Source organism: Peromyscus californicus, unplaced genomic scaffold (assembly GCF_007827085.1).
Source record: "Peromyscus californicus insignis strain IS unplaced genomic scaffold, ASM782708v3 Scaffold_7__1_contigs__length_154581171, whole genome shotgun sequence".
Classification (NCBI taxonomy): Eukaryota; Metazoa; Chordata; class Mammalia; order Rodentia; family Cricetidae; genus Peromyscus; species Peromyscus californicus.
This window is the reverse complement of record NW_026294595.1, coordinates 10,125,029-10,147,660: the sequence shown is the minus strand read 5'-3', so window position 1 is coordinate 10,147,660 and position 22,632 is coordinate 10,125,029.

Here is a 22,632-nt window from a genome sequence, read left to right as displayed (position 1 = left end):
GTTTTCTGGATCAGTGAGGGAAACAGCAGATTTTGGAAACGGGCTCCAGAGAGCAGGAAAGCGGGGTCTGGCTGCACCCCTCTGTGAAGGTGCTTTGCTCAGCCTTGCTTGGAGATGCCAGTACCATTTTTGCTCTGAAGAAAATCTGGAGCAGATTTTTTTGAGACTCTTCTCCATTGCAGACATCTGACTAGACAGGTCCCCTGTCCTGGCATTTACACTCTTGAGGACACTTCAGTGGGTCTCCAGGGCCACTTTTCTCCACAAGAATTGAGAAGATAGTGTTGCAATTAGATGCTCTCCTAGGAAGACATCCCTTGAATGCTTGTATGTCCAAAAACATAGATAGGGCTTAAAACAGCACCATCAGGTCTTGGATGTAGGTCAGTTGGCAGAGAGCTCACCTAGATATGTGAATTCCCAACACTTCATAAACAGAGCACATGCCTGTAATCCCAGTACCTGACAGGTGGAGGTGGGAAGATCAGAAGTTCAAGGTTATTCTTGGCTACATTGGGGGTTCAAGGCTAGCCTCGGCTACATGAAACCCTATCTCAAAACAAACAACAAAAATTCTCTCTGCAACAACAGCAAGAGGTCAATAGGAGACAGGCAGAGGTTCAAGTTAATGGGACAGAGAACAATGATGGTAAGAAAAGTTAGGAAGGGGCTGAGGAGAGGGCTCACTCAGCAGGCAAAAGCACTTGCTGCTAGTTCTGCTGGTCTGAGTCCCATCCCTGGGACCCATATGTGGCAGAAGAGAACCGACTTCTGAAAAACATCCTCTGGCCTCCAGGTGTGCACCAATGCAAGTGTGCACACAATAAATAAATAACACAAGGGAAGAAGAATCCTGCTCTGTTCGGATGCAACTGATGCCAGAATCGTGTTTCCAGGTGGCGGGTCCCAGAGTGATGACCATCTAGGGTCAAGTCTGGCATTCAGTGAGATGTCTGGCTGACTGGTCAGTAACTCTAGGTCAGCTGCTTAACTCTGAAGTAGCAAGATACTGACATGTGATATGGCAATCACTGACGTAGTTGGTTGTTTTTTACTCTATTGGCTCTTTACTCTTTTGGCTCTTTGGGGGACCCGTCACCCAGCTCACAAATAAACACACAGAGGCTTATTCTTATTTACAAATATCTGGCCTTAGCTTGACTTATTTCTAGCCAGTTTTTCTTAAATTATCCCATCTACCTTTTGCCTCTGGGCTTTTATCTTTATCCTATATACCTTTCTTTACTTCTTTCTCCACGACTTGCTGTGTAGCTGGGTGGCTGGCCCCTGGAGTCCTGGATCTCCCTCTCTGGCTCCTATATCTCATTTCCCAGATTTCTCCTCCTATTTATTCTTCCTGTCTGCCAGCCCCACCTATCCTTTCTCCTGCTATTGGCTGCTCAGCTCTTTATTAGACCAATCAGGTGTTTTAGACAGGCACAGTAACACAGCTTCACAGAGTTAAACAAATGCAACATAAAAGAATGCAACACATCTTTGCATCATTAAACAAGTGTTCCACAGCATAAACAAATGTAACACATCTTAAAATAACATTCCATAAACACACAGAAGCTACCAGTTTTACAAGAGAACAGAGTATATTCACAGAATGGCTGAGCCTGAGGGGGACAGGAAACCCAGGCCTCACCCCAACATCCCTGAAGAAGGGCTTGGGGACAGTCCTTGCTGAGGGAGAGGAGGCTGGAAAGTAACTAAAAGCAGAGAAGGGGTAGTCCTGAGAGTTTACCTCACTTCCCTGTGACTCTGCCAGCATATTCTAGGTAAATGGGGCAGACTTCTATGTGCTGGCAGAGAGGCATGTGATAGAATATGCGGTCTTCCCTTTGATGAGGTCATTTTCCACTGTCTCTATCATCTGTGATATCTACTGTGTATCTTTTCCACCAGGTGTTATGGTACCAAGAGTCCCTGGTATCCGTGTCCTAGGATGCCCAGGGGACTGCTGTGCCCTTTATTCCTGGCACTACGGCTGAGTGATTTGGTTCCTAAGGAGACCTTTCACTTTGTTCTCATCTTTAGAACTTGGTGTTTGGTGATTTGTTGTCACTCTGTTGACTTGCAAATGTCAAGACAGAAGTGATGGACTTTAAGTTTAGGAGGCATGGACTGGAAACCCAGCTCTGCCTATAGTTTGGTGTGTGCCTGTGGAGAAGGCCCTTCATGTCTCTGAGCCTCGACCACACCTGCCTCTGAAGACAACTGCAAAGACAAATGACCTTCACAGAGACAGCAGCACACACACACACACACACACACACACACACACACACACACACATACACACACACACACACACACACACGTTTGTTTGTGTGTGTGTGTGTGTGTGTGTGTGTGTGTGTGCAGGTGTGCGCACATGTGGGTGTTCTTTAGGAGCTGCCCATTTGTTGTTGTTGTTGTTGTGACAGGGTCTCTCTCTGCCTGGAACGTGACACAGGTTTGGCTGGCTAACAAGCCTGGGGACCTGCCCCTCTCTGCTTCCCCAGCACTAGGACTGCAGGTGTAAGCTTTTGGCTTTCTTTCTTTATTTCTTATGTGCATTCCTGATGTCCAACTCAGGTCTCTAAGTATTTTACCAACTGAGCTGACTTCTCAGTCCTAGAGGCATTATCTTACCCACTAAAACCTGAAGACTTATTAAAGTCTGTTTAATTTTATACTCATTTCTGTAAGGCCAAACTCTTCTGAAACTTGGAGACCTTATTGAGATGATGTCCTGTCTGGGTTTCATTTCTTCTATTGGTCAAATAAGAAGAAAGAACAAGGCCTCTCCTCTCCTCAAAAACCTGTGTGTCTATGGCAGAGGCAGGACAGGGGGTGAGACTGTGTCTCCTGATTGTCTTTGAAGTGTCTGGACAGGCATCATGTGGAAAGGGTAGACCAGCATTGAAAAGGGTAGAGTCACGGATAGCGGCAGGGATGACTTAGCAGGGCCTGAGGAGGAATGATTGATGGAATTTAGGAATAGTGGATGCAGACTAAGTATTGAGGAAAGCCGTCTGACAGTGAGAGATGGCTCTCTTATGAATTCTCAGCATCTACAGCTCAGGTGTCAGAGCTGGGGCTCTGTCTTCCACAGGACCCAGGGTTCTTAAAGCTCTTTGGATAGCTTCTGTTGGGGGCAGAGCCCGAGGGAACCCTCTGTCCACCAGCGGATAGCGAGACATGGGTGGATGGAGAGAGAATTCACTTCAGCCACTTTTCTAGGCGCTGTGCTTCCAATGTGCTCCCAGCTGGGCCCAGCCTTGCAGGGAATTATCCCCTCCCCCTGTGTGTGTGTGTGCGCGCGCGCGCGCGCATATATGTGTGTGTGCACCTGCATGTGCATGCACATGCACACTCATGTGTGCAAACATGAATGCATGTACATGTACCATGTTGTCAGAGGACAACTTTGTGGAGTGGATTCTTGCCTTCCACCATCACACAGGGGCTGGGAATTGAACTCAGATCTCTAGACTTGTGCAGCCACTGAGACATCTTGCCAGGCTCCACCACCTGTCACATTTTACTTGTGGGAGCTCAGGGTCTGGAGAGAAGCCACACTAATAGGGAAACCTTGTGTCTGGAGTTGGCTTTGAAGGAAAGTGACCCAGAGTATGCTTGCCAGTGAGGAGTAGATGGAAGGAAGTGATTACTCAGGAAGAGCTGAGTAGTGTGGGGGACAATCCCTGCCTTCTTCAGGCTCAGTCTCTTCTGTGCAGCACAGAGCAATGACCACTGTGCCCCACCCTGACTGCCCACAGCCCCTTCTCCTCCACTCTCTCGTGCCCTCCACAGTGGATTTTGGGAAGAAAGAAGCTCAGAGAGTGTCCAAAGCACAGTGGCCTCCATCAGACACCCCTGTGGTTAGAAGGGACACTAGAGGGTGTGGTGCTCCAGCCAGTAGCCTCTCACCAGGGCCTGGGAGCTACCGATCCACAGGCTTTTCCAAAAGAGAGACGGATGTCAGTGAAGCCTGAAACTCCAGCTTGGCAATTTTTAATAAACTCCAATATGGACCAACTGAGCCCTTTTGGGTCTCACACCTCAGGGGTTTTCCACCACGATTGGACCCCAGGTCGTGCTATTAAATGGTGGAGGATTTAATGGGCAGCCATCTCTGGCCTGCCTGGTCCCGGCAATAGCCACCCAGACTTTCTGGTAGAGTAGAGATCTAGACCGTGGTCTCTTCTGCCCCCTCACATCCCTACCTCTTTGAGGCTCCTGGTAGAGGGAGTCAATGATTTGGGAAGAGCTGTGCACGCATGCCCACGATCAATATCACCAAAGACAAATCTGCTGTGGTTGACTCCAGGCTCTTCTGTCACTAAGTGAGGATGAAAAATGACCAGCGCTCGAACACATTGCGTTTTCGTCTTTAAATCTTCCTACAGAAGCGGTGTCAATATCAGAGCACTAAATAATCTGTGGATAGCAGGAAGACACAAGAACATTTTTTTTTCTTCCTAGAAGATGGATGTAGCTTTTTGGGAGGCCTTAAATACTGAAGCAAGGAATTAGCTCTCGAAATGCCCCTTGATGACTAGCTGACTTGCGGGTCCTCCGAGGGCAATTTGAATACCTAACTCTTCTCTTCCATCAGTGTTCTTTAAATAACAGCCCTTGGCTCTGAGGACCAGAGGCCCCTTTCCAAGCCCTAATGAATCCATCAATCAAAGCTTTCCGTATCTTCTTTCTCTGGCCAAATTACGTGGATCAAAAGGGGGGAAATTGAGGCAGGAGGCATTTCAAGCCTTATCTAACCAGCCACACAGGCTGTTTTCATTGTAAACAAGGAAACCGGGCCTGCTTCACTTGGGCCCTTAGAGGAATGTTACACAAGAAAGTTCCTTGTCACCATCATCAGATGTTTGCTGGACCCTAACTAGTGTGTGATACAGGTAGACATTAGCCCTGCAGAGAAATCAGCCTTACTCTTTCAAGTCAGCATAGTGACAGTCACTGCTACACACTGAGCAACAACAGTGTCAGGGTACCGCACTAAGAGCTCTGTGTGCATGCTCATGGGTATACCAGAAGCTGATCACTGGCCCTATTTTCCAAAGGAGGAGATATTGCCATGGACAGAGCCAGGTAAGGACAATAGGCCTGGGTTCCACACCAGGTCTACACGGACCTTGAGAAAGCCAAGCTCACTTTACAGCTCTTAACTAAGTAGAGTGAGAAGAATAAGAGTCCATGATCTCTGAGGATGCCCTGTCTTTATAATCAGCTTTTCTGTGGCTGCTCAATTAGGTGTGTAGCCTGTGCCCACCACCTCCTGCATTCCCTGGGTATCTTCTGCGAGCAGGGGCATGGGAAGGCATAGAGGGCAGGTACAGAGCGAACACGCCCACCACTTCCCCTCAGCCTCCACTCCATGCACATACTGGCTTGCAACACTGCCATTGTGCAACACTGCCATTGAGCAACACGTGTTTCCTTTTTGCTTGACAGGTGGAGAGAGAGAGGTTATAAATACCTGTCCTTTCCCAGTGAGTTATTTAAAAAATAATTAATCAGCACCAGTGTGCCTGGCACTGTGGGGGGTTGATATAAAACATGCAAAGAAGAAGAGAAGCAAGTTTCTACCTTGAAAGACTTTGCAGTTATCCAGAGAGAGGGGATTGCTGGCCAATGAAACAGCCTACCCAACCAAACCCGGGGGTGGGGGCTGGAGGACGGCAGGGTAGTTGACGCAGCAATGGCACTTAAAACCCTCTTGTCTCTAATCAACTAGTAGGGAGTGAAGTAGATGCTCCAACTTTGCATTAGAGGCTCCCTTAAAATGCAGTTCTATCAAGAATTAGCATTTGATCTAGAGATACTGCTTAGTGTTTGCAGCGTTTGCCAGTACAGGCCAGGGAGGTCTGCGGTAAGAAAGGCACTGATCTTTGTTTACCTGACATTTTTGAAGTTACCTGAGGATGAGATGCAGCGATGCTTAGTGTATCAGTTACCAACAGGACCTACAAAACCGGTGAAGGGCTAGTTTGGAGTGTGATTGTAAAGGTGCCTCCAGAAACACTGGCATGGGTGTGGCTAAGCCAAAAACGGAAGACTCACCCTCACTGTTGCTGGGGGTCAGCCAATTATCTGTAGGTCTGGAGAAAACATAAGGTCCCTTTCTTCTCTCACCAGTGTGGCTGGGGCCCTTCTCTTCTTGTCCTGAGCATCAGAGCTCAAAGCTTTGAACTTCGGATTCTCGGTCCTTTAGCCTCAGATTATACATCACCAGCTTCCTTCATTCTGGCCTTCCTTTGGACTGGGCCATGTGACTGGGGTCCTGGAGTCACCAGCTTGCAAATGGCTACTGTGGGTCTTCTCAGCTTTCATAATCGTGTCTGCCAATTGTTTTTGTCAATTCCCTCTCATCTGTCTGTTGTCTATCTGTGTACCTGTCTATCATCCATCCAACTACCCACCCATCTTCTATCCAGCTATCTTACTGCTTCTGTTTCTCTGGAGAATACTGATGCAGGTGAAGAGAGAGATACCTGTGAATATGAGATACAGTTTAGAAGAGAACACCCTAAAGATGCAAAACCACACCTTATAAGAAAAAACAATGAAGCCTCAGGTTCCCACACACATACTTGTCCACACAATTAAAAAATAAAATCCATCCTTTTTACAAAGTCAGATGTGGTAGCATGGATTTGTAATCCTAGTGACTGATGGAGAAGCAGAGGCAGGAGGATCCCTGAGGGATTCCTAGTCAGCAGCCTAGCCTTGGTGAGCCCCAGACCCCAGTGAGAAAGACCTTGTCTCAAAGAAAAAAAAAACACTTGATGCTGTCCTCTGGCACACACACACACACACACACACACACACACACACACACACACACACACACACACACACATTCACAATGCAACCACAGACTTACACACACTTGCACATACATGAACGCACATACACATGCATGGAAAAAATATACAAAAGAAAAAGACAATAAAAAATAGGAAGACAGACTTCGGCACAGATGAGGTATCTCCAGTGCTAATCCAAGGTGTATAGCCATTTCGGGAGGGTTGGGGGTATAACTCAGTGGTAAACCATTTGTCTAGCGTGCCCAAGACACTGGGTCCCAAGGGTACATTGGGAAGAATCACTGTGGAAGAATCCCCAGATATATTGTTATCAATGAAAAAAACTAGGTGCCGAAGGCTGGGTGAAGTATGCATTTGTTATTTTTAACAATGAAGTTGGAATATCTATACACGAATCTTATGTTCATATATATATATATATATATGAATATATTTGCTTTCTAGGCAGATATAACTCTGGACATATGGATATGAAATGAATAACGTTGGTTGATCACTTCATGGAAAAATAGAGGTAAAATGGTCTTTTCACTGATTACTTTCAATTTTGTATCATGGAAAACTTTACCTGCTGGAAAGTAAGAGAAAAATATTCTGAAGGCTGGAGAGATGGCTCAGCAGTTAAGAGTGCTTTTCAAGGACTTGAGTTCGGTTCCCAGCACTCACCAAGTAGCCCACAACCTTCTGTAACTCCAGCTAGAAGGGATCCAACACACTCTCCTGGCCTCCATGAGCACCCACACTCATGTACAAATACCCCCACACAAAAATATACACTTAGTTAAAAATAAAATCTCAAGAGAAAAATGTCCTGTAGTATATTGATATCAGTATGTTAGAGGACACTGAAAAGAAATTATTACTAAGTCACTCTTCCTCCCATAACACCCCAGGGGCTTTCCACACCTCTTGGGATAAAGTCTAGGCTCCTAATGGTTCTTAATCACCTGTACCCCTTTTCTCAAATTTCACTCTTCTTTTCAGTATTTTATTTTATTATTAATGTGTGTAGGTTTGTTTGATGAGTGTGTGCACACATGCCACCGTATACGTGTGGACCATGTGGAGCTGGCTCTCTCCATCCACCCTTATGTATCTTAGAGGTCAAGGTCAGGTGGTCAGGCTTGTGCAGTAAGCATATTTATCTACTGAACCATCTTGCTGGCCCGTATTTGGTATCTGCACTGTAGTTAACACAGTGGCTTTTTAAAGTGGTGTGTGTGTGTGTGTGTATGCACATACATGCCATGGCACATGTAATAGATGAGGACACCTTGGGTGTTGGGCCTCTCACCTTGTTTTGAAGCAGTCTCTCTCATTTGCCTCTGTGTTTGCCAGGCTAGCTGGGCCCCAGCTTCTGTAGATTTTCCTCTCTTTGTCTTCTATCTTCTCACAGAAGTGCTGGGATTGCACATGCACTCTACAGCTTTTGTAAGGATTCTGAGGGTCCAGACTGAGGTCTTCACACTTCCAGGAAACCATCTCCCCAGACCCCATAGCGGGTTTTTTGAAGGTCTTCAAATAAGCCATCATCTTCCCCTGTTTTCAGAATCTGTACAGAGGGTGTTTTTTGCAGAGTGGGTACTCATCCTCAGTACCGCCCACCGGGTTCACTGCACCCCATCACTCAGCACCAAGTCTCGGTCACCTGCAAGTGCGCGGGTAGCTGTCCGTGGTGCTGAAGGTCCTGTGGCCAGCCAGACCTGGAGCTGCTGCTAAGGCCATGCTGACTGCATCCAAAGGAGGAAGACAAACACGTGGTGCTTACTGATTCTCACTTTCACTCTCCTTGTGCCACGTGTATTGTATAATCACATTTATATGATCACTGTAGACAAAAAAAATGAAGCACTTAAAAAGTGTACTGTCTGCCTTGTGCACTAAAATATTTTCAGATCCTTGAGTTGAACATGTTTGGAAAACAGACAGCCAGAAGCAGAAAAAAAAAAAAAAAAAAAACACAAAACAAAAAAAAACCAGCTGACTCAGGCTGGATATGGTAGCCCACACCTTTAATCCCAGCACTCAGGAAGTAGAGACAGGTGGATCTCTGTGAGTTTGAGACCAGCCTGGTCTACAGAGTGAGTTCCTGGGCAGCCAGGGTTCTCTAGAGAGACCTGTCTTAAACAAAGCAAAACAAACAATCAAAAACCTAGTTCACTCCTCTGTCCTTGGGCATCTGTGTTCATATGTGCGTTACCCCCCCCACACACACACACATGTGAATGCACACAATTAAAAATAATAAAACAATGCATCTTTCAAAAAAGATCTCTGGGTCTTCTGTAGGAAGACTATATCAGAGACAAAAGCAGAAAGTAAGGAGGCCAGAGAGAAGGAGAGGGGACCAGGACATAGACCAGGGAGGTGTCACAGCAGGTAGCAAGAGGTGATCAGATTAGAAACATGTTCTGTTGTTGGAACCCTCGGGGCTCCATGACCAACTGGACAGCATGCCACACGTGTTGAAGTGCCTCCAACACAGACAACAAATTCTACCCTGAGCCTTAAAGGGCAGACAGGTGCTGTTCAGAATGTGGCGCTACAGTCGGACTTCTTCTCCCGAGTTGGTTTAGGGAGCTCATCCTGGGTGCAGAGCTCCAGGAACACATTCATGGCACAAGTGCTCAGGAGTTGGAGCCACTCAGGCTGGGCTGGCAGGTCCATCCCTGAGTCTACATGAATGAGCTAAATACAAACAGCCTATCCACACAAGGGTAGGATTGGGAACATTTTCCATTCTTTTCACACACTTCTGTGCTTTATTTTCTATTTTTAGTAGGTAAATATAGCTCTTATAATCAGGAAAAAATATCTCTTTCAGATTAAAAAAAGAAACACAATGTGTTGTGGGTCATACTGTGTTTACTGTTCATGATTTTTCTACTATCTATCCAATCTCTAGTTCTTAGTAAATAGTTTTTTTTTTTTTTTTTTTTTTTTTTTTTTTTTTTTTTTTTTTGGTTTTTCGAGACAGGGTTTCTCTGTGTAGCTTTGCGCCTTTCCTGGAACTCGCTTTGGAGACCAGGCTGGCCTCGAACTCACAGAGATCCGCCTGGCTCTGCCTCCCGAGTGCTGGGATTAAAGGCGTGCGCCACCACCGCCCGGCTAGTTCTTAGTAAATAGTTTTCCCTTCATTCATTCACATGGAAGGGTGAGTGGAGTGGGTGTGTTTGTGTCAGGGCATGTGTGCAGAGGTGAAGTCCACTGGCAGGAGTTAGCTTCCACCACATGGGCTCCAGTGATGGAGGTCAGGTTGTCAAGCTGAGTAGCAACTGCTTTTACCCACTGAGCCATCTCACTGGCCCTCTGTGCTTTGTTTTTGGGGCAATCAGACTCTGTAGCCTAGGCTGACCTGGAACTCACGGCATTCCTCCTGCCTCAGCCTCCTGAGTGATGAGAGTACAGGAATGCGCTGCCATGTCTAGCTCTTAGCTCTTAGTAATCTTTCATTTCAGATCGATGTCATTGCCTGGCTGTGGCTGCCCACCCTGTCCTTCCTCAAAGATCTCTCATGGATGTGAGCTATCTTATTGCTGGCATGCATCTGGCAGACCCCCTCTTTGCAGTCCATGCAGGCCCCCAGGCACAGAGCTGGGCACCTCAGGCTCAGGGGCCCTCTGTGCTTTGATGGCCATAGGACTCATTAATCTGATGGTAACACATTGCTGTGATTCTAAGTTTTCTCTATTTACCCCAAATGTTTTGAGGTTCTTCCTGACAACTGTGATCATTGCAAACATGATAAAATCAACAAAGCAGAAAGGAGCCTCACTACTCCGAACGATGTAGGGAAACACTTGGTTCCTCGTGACTGTCAACACAGGGATGCCCACAGAGAGGCCCGGGCAGCCCAGTTTGCCTGAGGGTGAAACAGAAGCTTTGTGAGCTCCATGCTGGGCAGGGGCACAGTGGCCCTGAGACAGGCAGCGAGCTGCAGGGTGGACAGTGCCTGAGTTCTGAACCAGAGCCTGCCAGTTCATCAGAGAACGTGAATGCTGAGCCCAGGAAACCGATTCCAGGCTTGCGGGGCCTCCAAGGCAGGTGTCCTGGGAGGGTCCTGGCCCAAGCTTCCTGCCTGTCCTTGCATCTCTTTACATCTCTAAGGACTTATGTGAGACACAAGAGAATAGCCTGTGGCCTTGGAGGAAAGGGAATAAAGTCTTTTGGAGTTCCCATTGGAATATGGATTTCTAAATGGGAAGAAGGGTTGCCCCCTTGGGGGAGGCATCAGAGTCTCCGGGAGCTTTTCTTATCTCCTTTCTATCCCCACCTCCCACATATTCTAATTTTAATGCCTTAGGGAAAGTGGGGCCCACTGCCTGCAGCAGCTACTATTATTGGTGTGATTAGTCATTCATTCAACCGCTTACTAAGCTGTAACCGTGTATGGGCACAGTCACAGCCCTCAGGTGCGTTGGTACTAGACAAAAACATCATGAGCCCTCGCGGCTCAGACTTCCCTAAGTTAGAACGCACCTCACCACCATGTTTTCTAACTTAGTACTGCGGTTTGACCACAGCCCCGCCAATGCTCAGGTGTCGCCAGTGTGGTGATATTAAGAGGTGGGCCTTTTAAGAGCTGATTGGGCCAGGAAGGCACCTCCTTTGTGAGTGTGATCAAGACCCTTGGGAAAGAGGCTGCATGCTCAGCTTTTCACCTGTGAGGACACAGCATTCCTCCCTTCTGGAGGAAGGTGCCATCTTGGAAGCACAAAGTAGCCTTCTCAGACTACAAAAACTGCCAGCATTTCACGGGACTCCTTAGACCCCAGATCCCACCCCCCAAACAACACATAACCATTTTGTGTTGTTTATAAATGACTCAGCCTTGGGTATTTTGTTATATAGCAGGACAAAAGAACTGAGACACTTGGCGAATGGAGCAATGGGTGGGTTTCGGCTCCTGCCTGCCCCATTGGCCGGCAGCCCTTGTGCAATGATGACCCTGCATGACCACACATGGCAGTCTGGCAGGAAGGAGTCATGTAAGAAGTTGGATTGTCAGCTCCACTAGGGCAGAGACAGCATCTGTCTTGATCACCACTGTGTCCGAGCATCTAGCTTGGTTCCTGACTCAGAACTGCTGCTTAATTAAATTGATGTTACACAGATGGATGAATCAAGGAAGGGAGACGGGGTTAATGACTCACCTGGCTGGGGTGTGCAGAGCCAGTGGGCTCAGGAAACATGGGTGGGGGATGCTCCTGAGATTGCCCCCCCCCCGCCCTGTGCCCCTGAAGCACCTAGACAGTGTGAGAAGCCCCTGCTGTGAGCAGGAACCCATGCTCCACCTTTCAGATGATGAAGGGGCTTCTGTGAAGCGCTTGCATCAGGCCTCTGCGCAGCTGAGATGTCACTGAGACTCAACAAGTGGCTAGAGAATGAAGGGGAGGAACACTGTGATTCTCAGTCAGGGTAATTAATGTGACATAAAAATGTGCAAGTTTTCTTTTAATTGAAGAAAAACCCAAGGAATCACAGAAGAACCAGAAGAATTAGGTCACCTAAAGCCCCACTTCCCAAGACTCTTCCTCATGTAAGGAAATCAGTCCAAACAAACAAACAAACCAGACACAAAGATATGAGGGCTGGAGAGATTGCTCAGCAGCTAGGAGCAAGTGCCGCTCTCGCAGAGATCCCAGTAGCCATGTCCAGCAGGTGCTCACAACTGCCTGTGATTCAAGCTCCAGGAGGTTCAATTGGCTTCTGATGACATAAAACCGAAAATAAAGATGCATCTTAAGAAACACAAAATAAATCTGCATCTTGTGAATACCAGAAATCACCAGTTGAAAGGATTCGTCCACCCTGCCAGCACCTTGGGTTGAGGGGCTGTGGGTGAAGAAGAGCGAAGACGCATGTTCTCACTAAGCACGTTGCAAACCAGTTCTGGGGATGCCCAAGCCCCTGATGCTCGACTAGTGTTTCCCAAAATACATTCATGGAGCCCAGCAGCAAGAGATGTTTCTAGAAAGCAGGGGCAATTGTCAAAAGATGGAACCTCTTGGGTATTTACCATGAACAATGATCTCTTTCATATACCTGCCCATTTTCTTTGTTTAGTCATCATTTTCCCATAAGCAGCCTTGGACACCACACACACACACACACACACACACACACACACACACACACACACACACACACCTTCTAGCATGCTATCAGCAGGACTGGCTGGGTTCATTCTAGAGAGACTGTGGGAAATAGCCTTGCTTCTTCCTGGGTTCAAGTCTGTCACTCAAAGGCCTTCTTGGGCTGCTGAGGTGGCTCAGCGGGTAAGGAACTTATTACCAAGTCCTGACAACTTGAGCTCAATCCCTGAGACCCACATGAGACCAACTCTTGGAAGCTGTCCTCTGACTTCCACATGTGTGCTGTGGTGCACACATGCAAAGATAAACACGCACTCACAAATAAGTGAAAGGAGAGAACACCAGGGCAGAAGGCAGTGTGGGAGATCCTCCCTTGACATCCAGAGAATGCCAGGGCGGAAGATAGTGTGGGAGATCCTCCCTTGACATCCAGAGAATGCCAGGGCGGAAGGTAGTGTGGGAGATCCTCCCTTGACATCCAGAGAATGCCAGGGCAGAAGGTAGTGTGGGAGATCCTCCCTTGACATCCAGAGAATGCCAGGGAGGAAGGCAGTGTGGGAGATCCTCCCTTGACATCCAGTTCCTAGTGTTTTGACAGCATCTCAAGTGTGCTTTTTACTTGTGAAGACTCGACATAACTTGACAACACCACCCTTTGAAAGAGGGCTAGAGGGAAGGTCACCTGTCACTCTGTGCAGAAGTGACCACACTCTCCCGTGCAGCCCAGGCCGGTCTCTCACTCTCTGTGTAACTTTCTGCTTCTACTTCTCGTGTGCCAGGTTACAGGCATGCACTACCACATCTAGTTTATACTGTGATGGAGCCCAGGGCTTCTTGCTTGCAAGGCAAGCACTCTACTGAACTATATCCTCAGTCCCACAAGTGACCATGTTATTTTAACCCTTCATCACTTCTCTTTGTAAAGGTGCTAAGCTGTGGGGTATCTGAACCATGAACTTTGAGTTTCCTGGGGGCTCTACTCAAACCCTTCCTGGTTCTAGGGATCCTGAAGCCCTTCAGGGTGAAAGGACTATGGGGCAGAGATGTAGCAGGAGCTAACTTCCCAGGAGCTTCACCTGATTGTTGATGTTCCTTGTGCCCCACAAGTCCCCATTCCAGGGCTGCACTCTTCTCTTGAGGTCTTTTCTGAGTCTGGAGTGGTTAGCTGAAGACCTCAGAGGACAGAGAGTCTCCGGCTGCTACAGGAAACTGACCTGTACTCATATTTCTGGTGCACTAAAGTCCACATGCAAAGGGGTGTCTCCACCCTCCTTCCTACTCAGGTCTGTCCCAGGGCTTTGTTTCCTGTAATGACCCCTCCACTAGGGCCGCCGGGCCTGCTGGGAGGACTCTGAGCAGTGACAGGTGCCTGCTGCTTCCCAGGCCCTGTCTGCCACCCTGCTTGCTCTCGTGGCGGCGGCCACTGGGGCAGGTGGAGGGCCGCATGGCCTCAGAGGACCTCCTACAGGCTCCATGTCCTTCATAGAGATCATCTTCCTCCTGTGACTTAATGAGGCCGAAGTCAGAGAGAACCTGCAGAGGTTGGAGGGGTTGTCTCATCCGGGCACTTGTCCTCCTCCTCTCTCAAGAGAGCACCAACATCCTCCCCTTCCCTCTGCACTGAGAATTTTAAACATTTCTAACAGAACTCAGACATCCATAGTCCTCAAAAGAGTAAAACAGACCTGGAAAGTGTTTCTGTCGCACCCTGCTCACCAGCCCTCTCCCTTCAGAGGCTGCCACAGCAATTCTCTGAGTTTATCTCCATTTGTCAGTTTTATGCATCATCCAAATTCATGTCCTGCTGTAGAGACTTCGTCTGTTTCTCTCAGAGCATTAACTCGGCCCCTCCTCATCTTCCCAATATCACAGATTCTAGCTGAACCGCTAAGCCCGTGTTTACTGTCCTATAACTTATGAAAGTGTCATTAGTGCAGGAGTTCATGTGTGTGTGCGTGTGCATGTGCGTGTGAGTGTGTGTGTGTGTGTGTGTGTGTATTCACACACGCACATGTTCATGTGAGTGCACACGGAGGTCAAAGGATAACCTTGGGTTCTGTCCCTCAGGAGCCATCCACTTTTAAAACAAGATTTCTTTTTTATTTATGTGTATGTATGTGTATCAAGTGTGTGCAGATGCTACAAGAGGCCGAAAGACACAGATCCCCCAGAGCTGGAGTTATAGACAGCTGTAAGCTGTCTGATGTGGGCGCTGGGAATCAAACCCAGGTCCTCCGGAAGAGCAGCAAGTACTCCCAACCACTGAGCCACCTCTCCAGCCCCTCCATCTTGGCTGGCTGACCAGTAAGCTCTAGGAATTCATGTCTCCATTTCCCCAGCTCTGGGGTTGTAAGGGTGAGCTGCCATGTTTGACTTTTTATGTGGGTTCTGGGGTCAAATTTGGGGTCTCACACAACATTTTACCAACTGAGCTATATGTGATCTCCCTGCTCCTGGGGCTGGCCATTGCATTTTGGGTAAAATTCTTATTTGTGTCAGAGTTCTTCAGTTTTCTCTCTGTGTTATGTCATGGCTTCAGTTCTCACTGATACAATAAAACACCCAGGAAACCTGCTGGTTCTGTTTTCCTCTGTGCCCTCAGACTTTGGCCTAGTCAGGCCTGGCTACTGTGGCTGGTCTGTGGGCCAGACAGTGTTTGTCTCTCTGGTGTTACAGAATATTTCCTGGATTCTCAGCTTCCCCCTCCCCTTCCTAATTCTTTTGGTTTTTTTTTTTTTTTTTTTTTTCAAGACAGGGTTTCTCTGTGAAGCCTTGGCTTTCCTGGATCTCACTCTGTAGACCAGGCTGGCTGGCATTGAACTCACAGAGATCCGCCTGGCTCTGCCTCCCGAGTGCTGGGATTAAAGGCGTGCGCCACCACTGCCCAACAGCTTCCTGCTTCTTAATGTCCTTTCTCATTTTTATGTAGCTCATCCTCCAAGGGTTTCTTGAGAAAGGATGCATGGAGGCAGATTTGGTGAGGTATTACTGAAAAGTTGGAGATACTTTTCCTGGGAACTATGAAGATTCTCACCATGTCTCTGGAAGCCTTTTGATGTGATTCAGCTGGATGGCCACGTATTACTTCTGTATAACTTCCTTCACTCTTTTTGTCTGTTCTTTGATGGAGCTTCTGTGTTTGACTATTGAACTTCTGAGTTGTGTGAACAGAATAATGACCTTCACAGAACCTGTGTCCTAATCCATGAAGCTTGTTGAGTAGGTTGCTTGTCTGGCTATGGATTTGGCAGGGAAGATCTCGTGGAAGGGTCTGAGACGAGAGATTATCATGGATTGTTTCATCTGAACCAGGGAATCATCTAGATCCTTATAAGCACAAAGCAGGGATGCTAACGTTAGAGAAACCATGACAATGGAAGCGGAAGCTGGAGAGACGTGCCTTGGGGGAAGGGCCAAGAGCCAAGGAGTGAAGGTGGCCCTTGGAAGCTGGAAAAGGAGACTGGAGAGATGGCTTAGTTGGTCAAGTGCCTGCAAGTGTGAGGACCTGGGTTTGGATTGCCAGCACCTAAATAAAGAGCTAGACATAGCAGTGCATGCCTGCAATCCCAGCATGGAGGAGCCGAGAAAGGAAGGCCCTAGGACTTGGCGATCAGCCAGTCTAGCCAGATTGGGCAAGATCCAAGTTCAGTGAGAAGCCCTGCCTCAGAAAATAAGGTGGAGAGCAGTTGCTGAAGTTGATGTCAGCCTCTGGCCTCCACACACACATGCACACACATTCACAAGCACACACCCACACCCACATATACACCTACACCCACACCCACACATGCATACATACACACACAAAATAGAAACTGGAAGAGGCAGGGAAATAGATTCTCTCCTCAAGCCTCCAAAAGGAGCATAGCCCTGCCAACATCTTGCTGAATTGCAGCCCAGTGAGACTCATTTCAGACTCAGGACTCCCAGAAGTTGAAGATAATAAATGTGTGTTATTTAAAGTTACTAAGTTTGCAGCCATTTGTGACAGCAGCCACAGAAAACACAGGCATGAACCAGCAAGCACCCACTAAGTGGCTGATGCTTAGTGTCTTGGCTGTGGCTGTCCCGAGCCTTCAGATGCTGGGGGCTCCGCATGCTCATTCTCATCACCTTACTGTACCAGTGTCATTCTTCACCTCTCCAGCCACTGGACTGGAGTTCCACTAGGGCTGGGTGTTGTGGGTGTCTGGCATATGGGTCTATAGTCTTGGGTCTGTTCTGAAGGTGTTAATAAAGGTATGGTGGGTGAATGAAGAAATGAATGGAATGAACTGTCCCAGACAGCCCTGGCAGTGGTAACAGTAGGTCATGGGAGCCATCAGCCATTTCCCAGAAGTGTGACACACTAGTAAGGCCCTGTCAATTTCCAGGAATGCAGGAGCAAAGCCATGATCTGAAGCCGGCATTGTCTGACTTGACAGCCCTAAAGCCCATATATTCAGCCCCTCTGTGGCCAGGACGGGCCCCTCAAAGTCTGCATGCTGTAACCTCGGTCCCCAATTGCTGTGCGAGCATGAAGAACTGAATTCGAGTCCCAGTACTTACATAAAAAGATTAGCATGGCAGCATGCCCTGTAATTCTAGCACTCGGAAGGTGGAGTGACGGACAGGCAGAGGCAGGCTGGTCTCTGAGTTCCAGGCCAGCCAGGACTACATAGAATGATCCTGTCTAAAAAAAAAAAAAAAAAAAAAAGAAAGAAAGAAAGAAGTGGATGGAGAGTGACTGAGGAAGACACTTGACATTGAACTCTGGCCTCTATACACAGGCATAAACACATGCAAACGCACACAAGCACATGCACACACATACGGAAAGTGAGTTCAACTCCATTCTGCCCAGATACACACACACAGACACACAAAAGTGCACACATGCACATCACTCACACACATACACACACACACACACACACACACACTTGTACACACAAAGGAACACACACATTCTCTCTCTCTATCACACACACACACACACACACACACACACACACACACACACACACACACACACACACTGGTACTTCTGACTTCCACCATGGGGTGTCATAGTATGAAGCCCTTCAGCATATGCTGGCCCTTTGATATTGGACTTTCCCCCACTCCAAAACCCTGACCAATGAGTCTCTGTCCTTCATAAAGTCCCCATCCTTGGGTATTCTGATACAGAAGCAGAAAACATTACGACAGTCACTAAGCCAAAATTGTCCCTCCAGACTGTCTTCCTCTGGCCTCTGCCCACCTGACTGTTGCCACCCTTTGCTGACTTCTGCCCAGGGACCTGCCACTCTGGAGGCAGGAGCATCTTAATTAGGCCACCCTGCAGCTGTTGAGGGAGCTGCCTGGTCCCGGTGGAGGCGGAGGCTTCTGTGACGAAACCGGCACTTAGCTATGCAGGGGGCTAGGAGCCACGGGAGCTGCCAAGTCACTCCGGGATTCTCGGGAATGGGCTGTGGTCCAGAATTGAGTGTCATCATCCTTATTATTGTTTTATCTAATCTGTTCTGAAGAACAACCATTTTGAAATTGGGCAAAAATACTGCCTAATATATTTAAACATATATATTTTTATTTTTGTATCATTTTAAAAATAAATGCATGGATGTACATTTTCCAAGTGCCTGCCTGCTGGATTCCTAATGTAATACAACATGACTCAGAGCTAAATTTAAAGAGAGAAGCACATATGTTTAACGCAGGCACCAACTTTCAATCTGGGGAGAAACGGAGTCAAAAGGATTTTTTTTTTAGCGTGCGAGTGGACCCAGTGCAAAGTGAATTATCTCCAAGCCATCTGGGAAGTCTGGTGTTTTTCAATGCCTTCACGACTCTAATTTTAAGCCGTTATTTGGCCTTTAAATAACAATATCTTTTCTTTCCATTGGCTTTTGCACCAGATTCCGTATTTATTGCGCTATTGACTCCAGAGAGAGACCTATCTTTGGGAGCAAAAAAGAGCAAAGTTATTGAACGCATTACTCTGCAGATTGGCTCTGGGGCGGGGGGAACAGCAGTCTGATATTTTGCAAATGAAGTTTGACATATTCTGGGACGGCATATTGCACTCACCAAAAACAAGCTGGTTGTGCCCAGAGGGGAAAGCTTAATTAAAAGCCCTCAGTAGCTCGAGACTCGAGGAAAGACTCCGGGTGTACTGTAAGTGACCTTCAACTTGTTCTGCAGCTTCTCGTCAAAATGGTCGGATTCTTACCTAGAATAAAGATGGCACCAACACAATTAATCTTAGTTCTGCCTGAGAGTGGCCTGGGTTGTCAACTAGAGAACCCTAGATAAACGTGCCTGTGATTCCTTCCCGAATAATGTCAGTACAGGGGAGCCCACCACATTTCTGACTACAGGAAGTCCTTCACAGTTTCAGACCAGAGCCTCCCCTCCAACAGTTTCTCTGCAATGGGCTCTTGTTATTTCCCTAAATAATCCAGAAGGTCACTTCTTCCCAATTGACACAAAGGTGAATTGAAGGTCACCAGCCTGACCTTCCTCCTGCCCATCACCTCTCTTCCAAGCTGTGTACTCTCAGTTCCACCGAGGAAAGAACTCTGAGGGCTTGGGTAGGTTCTCTGTAGCAACGGCAACATTCAAAACCAACATGGCGGCAGGAGACCTGTCTGAACCTCCATAAAGCCAGACTTATCCAACAGTCTGTTGGCTCTGTTTGGCTCCCAACCCTCCTGTTCCTTCTTCTCTGTGTGCCCTCTCCGAAGATATGGCTTGGCTGGAAGCCAGATTCTAATTAGTGGAGAAGCTCTCAGAGGGAGTGACCTGGAGACCCCGCACACCAGCCTGTCTGACGAGCCTTAGGCGCTCTGCCCCGATCGGTTTCTCCTCTTGTACTCAAGAAAGCACACCAACCAGCTTGCCCTGCATCTGCTACCTACTTAATGGATTGCATAAGTTGTGGCTGTGCAGTCTCAGGGTTACTCCATCCCCTAACAGATGTTGGTATGGTAGCTCCCATGTGGCCTTGCCCTGCACTCTGACCTCAGCTCCTGTGTTCCCAACACCTGCCTTCTGCACTGTTCTTCAATGCTTTGTTCTTGCTATCCCCTCCATTCCTGACAATGTCCTCACAGCTTCACACCAGGGACGCCCCAGAGATCTTACTGAACCACCTATGGAAATAGCCATCATGGGCTGACTAGATGGCTCAGAGGGCAAACCTCTTGCTGTACAAGCCTGATGAGCTGAGTTCAAACCCCAGAACCCATGTAAAGGTGGAAGGAGAGAATTAACTCCACAAAGCTATCTTCCAAACTCCACACGTATGCCACGGCACGTGTGTGCTCGCACACACAAATAACAATAGTAAATAAATAAGAACTTAAATAGCCATCTCCTTGCCATTCTGTCCATTGCTCTGCTCTGTTCTCCCCTTAACCCACCTCACCACATGATGTATCACAGAAGCACCCATTCTTTCAGGTGACCTGCTTTCCCTCAGTAGAATGTGGGCTTTGCAAAGGGAGGACTTTACTGATGGATGCATCCTTTGACATCCTCTGGGCCCAGATCACGCCTGACACCGAGTATCTGCTTAATTAATGCACATTGCATGGATGTCCAAGGTCCCATCTACAGAGCCTAAGAATGTGCTGCAGACAGACCCGAGGGTGACTGGATTTGTCTCAGTGTGGTCTCTCTCAGGTCAGCTGACTGTCCCTTTCTCCCTGGTTCCAGGCCCACTGCACACCATCCCAATGGCCTTGCTCCTACGGCATCTTGAGTGCTAGTTGACTTGTTTCTGCCTCTCTTCAGTAACAGTTACCAGAGATCAGATGCCAGCAGATACCCGGAAACACAAGATACGAGAGGGAGTGATGTCCCCACTCCAGCTGCCCTTGTTGTGGAGGTTCAGCTTGAGATTTGTTTAAAATGATGGAAATCTGTTCTTTCTAGTGTAATGTGGAGTACTGGTTATCCTTGGGGTAAGGTTTGGGCTGATGAAGAACTAGCTCCGAGGGCTTGATGCTCTCTTCCATGATGCTAACTCTAGTGTCAGGTGCCACGCAGCACTCATGGAGAAGATGTCCAGGTGGGTGTGGTGGTGCCCACTGGTGCATGCTTCTTCTGTAACCCTAGCACTCAGGAGGTAGAAGCAATAGGGTGAGACCTTGTCACAGGAAAAACACATCCATTTGGAACTTAATAAAAAGACAGGAAGCACCAGGGGTCCATTTGTCTCTGCACTGGGATTGCAAGCACTCATACCTGGCTTTTTTGTTTGTTTGTTTGAGTCCTGGGGATGAAACTCAGGTCCTCACTCTTGCAAGGCAAGCACTTCGATGATTGAGCCACACATCTTATCCAACCCTTTGTGCATTTAAAAAATATTCTTTTATTTTTGTCCATTCAGTGTGTGTGGAGGTGTGGGTGTATGTGTGTGCACATATGAATTCAGGTGTTCTTAGAGGCCAGGTGGCGTGGATTCCTAAAGCTGGAGGTACAGGCTGTTGTGAGTCATCTGATGTAGGTGCTGGGAACTGAATTCTGGTCCTCTGCAAGAGCAGCAAGGCCCTCTTAAAACTCTGAGCTATCTCTCCAGCCCTCACCTCCCATCTAGTCTTATAGATTGTCTAGTTGGTCTGGCATGAGCCGCTGGGGTGTGCATTAGTTACTTTGATACTGCGGCGATGAAACACCACAACTAAAGCAACTTGTCTTCTGTAAGTTCCCAATGTATGTGTCCTTTCTGTGACAGGGTCTCATCCAAGCTGGCCTTGGACTTGATACCCTCCTGCATCTGCCTCCTGAGTGCTAGGGTTGCAGACTCAAACACGAATCACCACATCCACGAGATCCAGATGACACCCGACACGTCAGTGCCACCGAGATTGTCAAATCCTCTGAGCTGTTCATCATCTCGAACCTTATCCAAGCACTAGCCAGCACTCCAAATTACACTCCAAAGGACAGGTTTTCACCACAAGGGTTTATTTGGGCATATGTTTCGAGAAGTTGAGGCATAGTGGCTGGAATTAGAAGCTGAGGACTTACACCTCAGACTACAACAGGAAGCAGGAAGTAAACTGAAAGTGGCATGAGGATTTGAAACCTCAACCCACCTCCAATGACATACTTCCTCCAGCAAGGCCACACCCCCTGAGCCTCTCCAAACAGCACCATCAACTGGGGACCAAGTATTCAAGTCCAGGTCCTGTGAGGGACACTCTCATTCCAAACACCACAATCACTGTCTTACTGCCTTGAGTCAAGCTATGCTTGGGACTCACTGGCCTCTTTTCCTCAACCTCCCTGAGATCACAAGCATGTGCCACCATGTCCAACAACAGAGGGTTTCAGTGGACAGGTCTCCAAACAGCCAATGAGCTTCTGGAGATGCTGAGCATCTCCTGTCTTTAGAACGCAAATCAAAACCCACAGAGGGATTTCAGTTCACAGTCCCCGGGATGGTTAGAATCAGAGAACATACAGTAAGAAGTGCTGGCAAGCAAGGAGAAAGAATCCTAACCATTGCTGGTGGGTGTGCCAGTCACTGTGGAAACCAGTCTGGCAATTTCTCAACTATCTCAAGAGTTACCACATGACTCAGCAATTCCACTTTTAGATAAATATCCAGTAGAATGAAAAAATATATATATCCACCCAAGCACTTATACACAAACCATCACAGCAACATTATTCGTGATAGTCACCCACAAATTGGAAACAAACTAAAT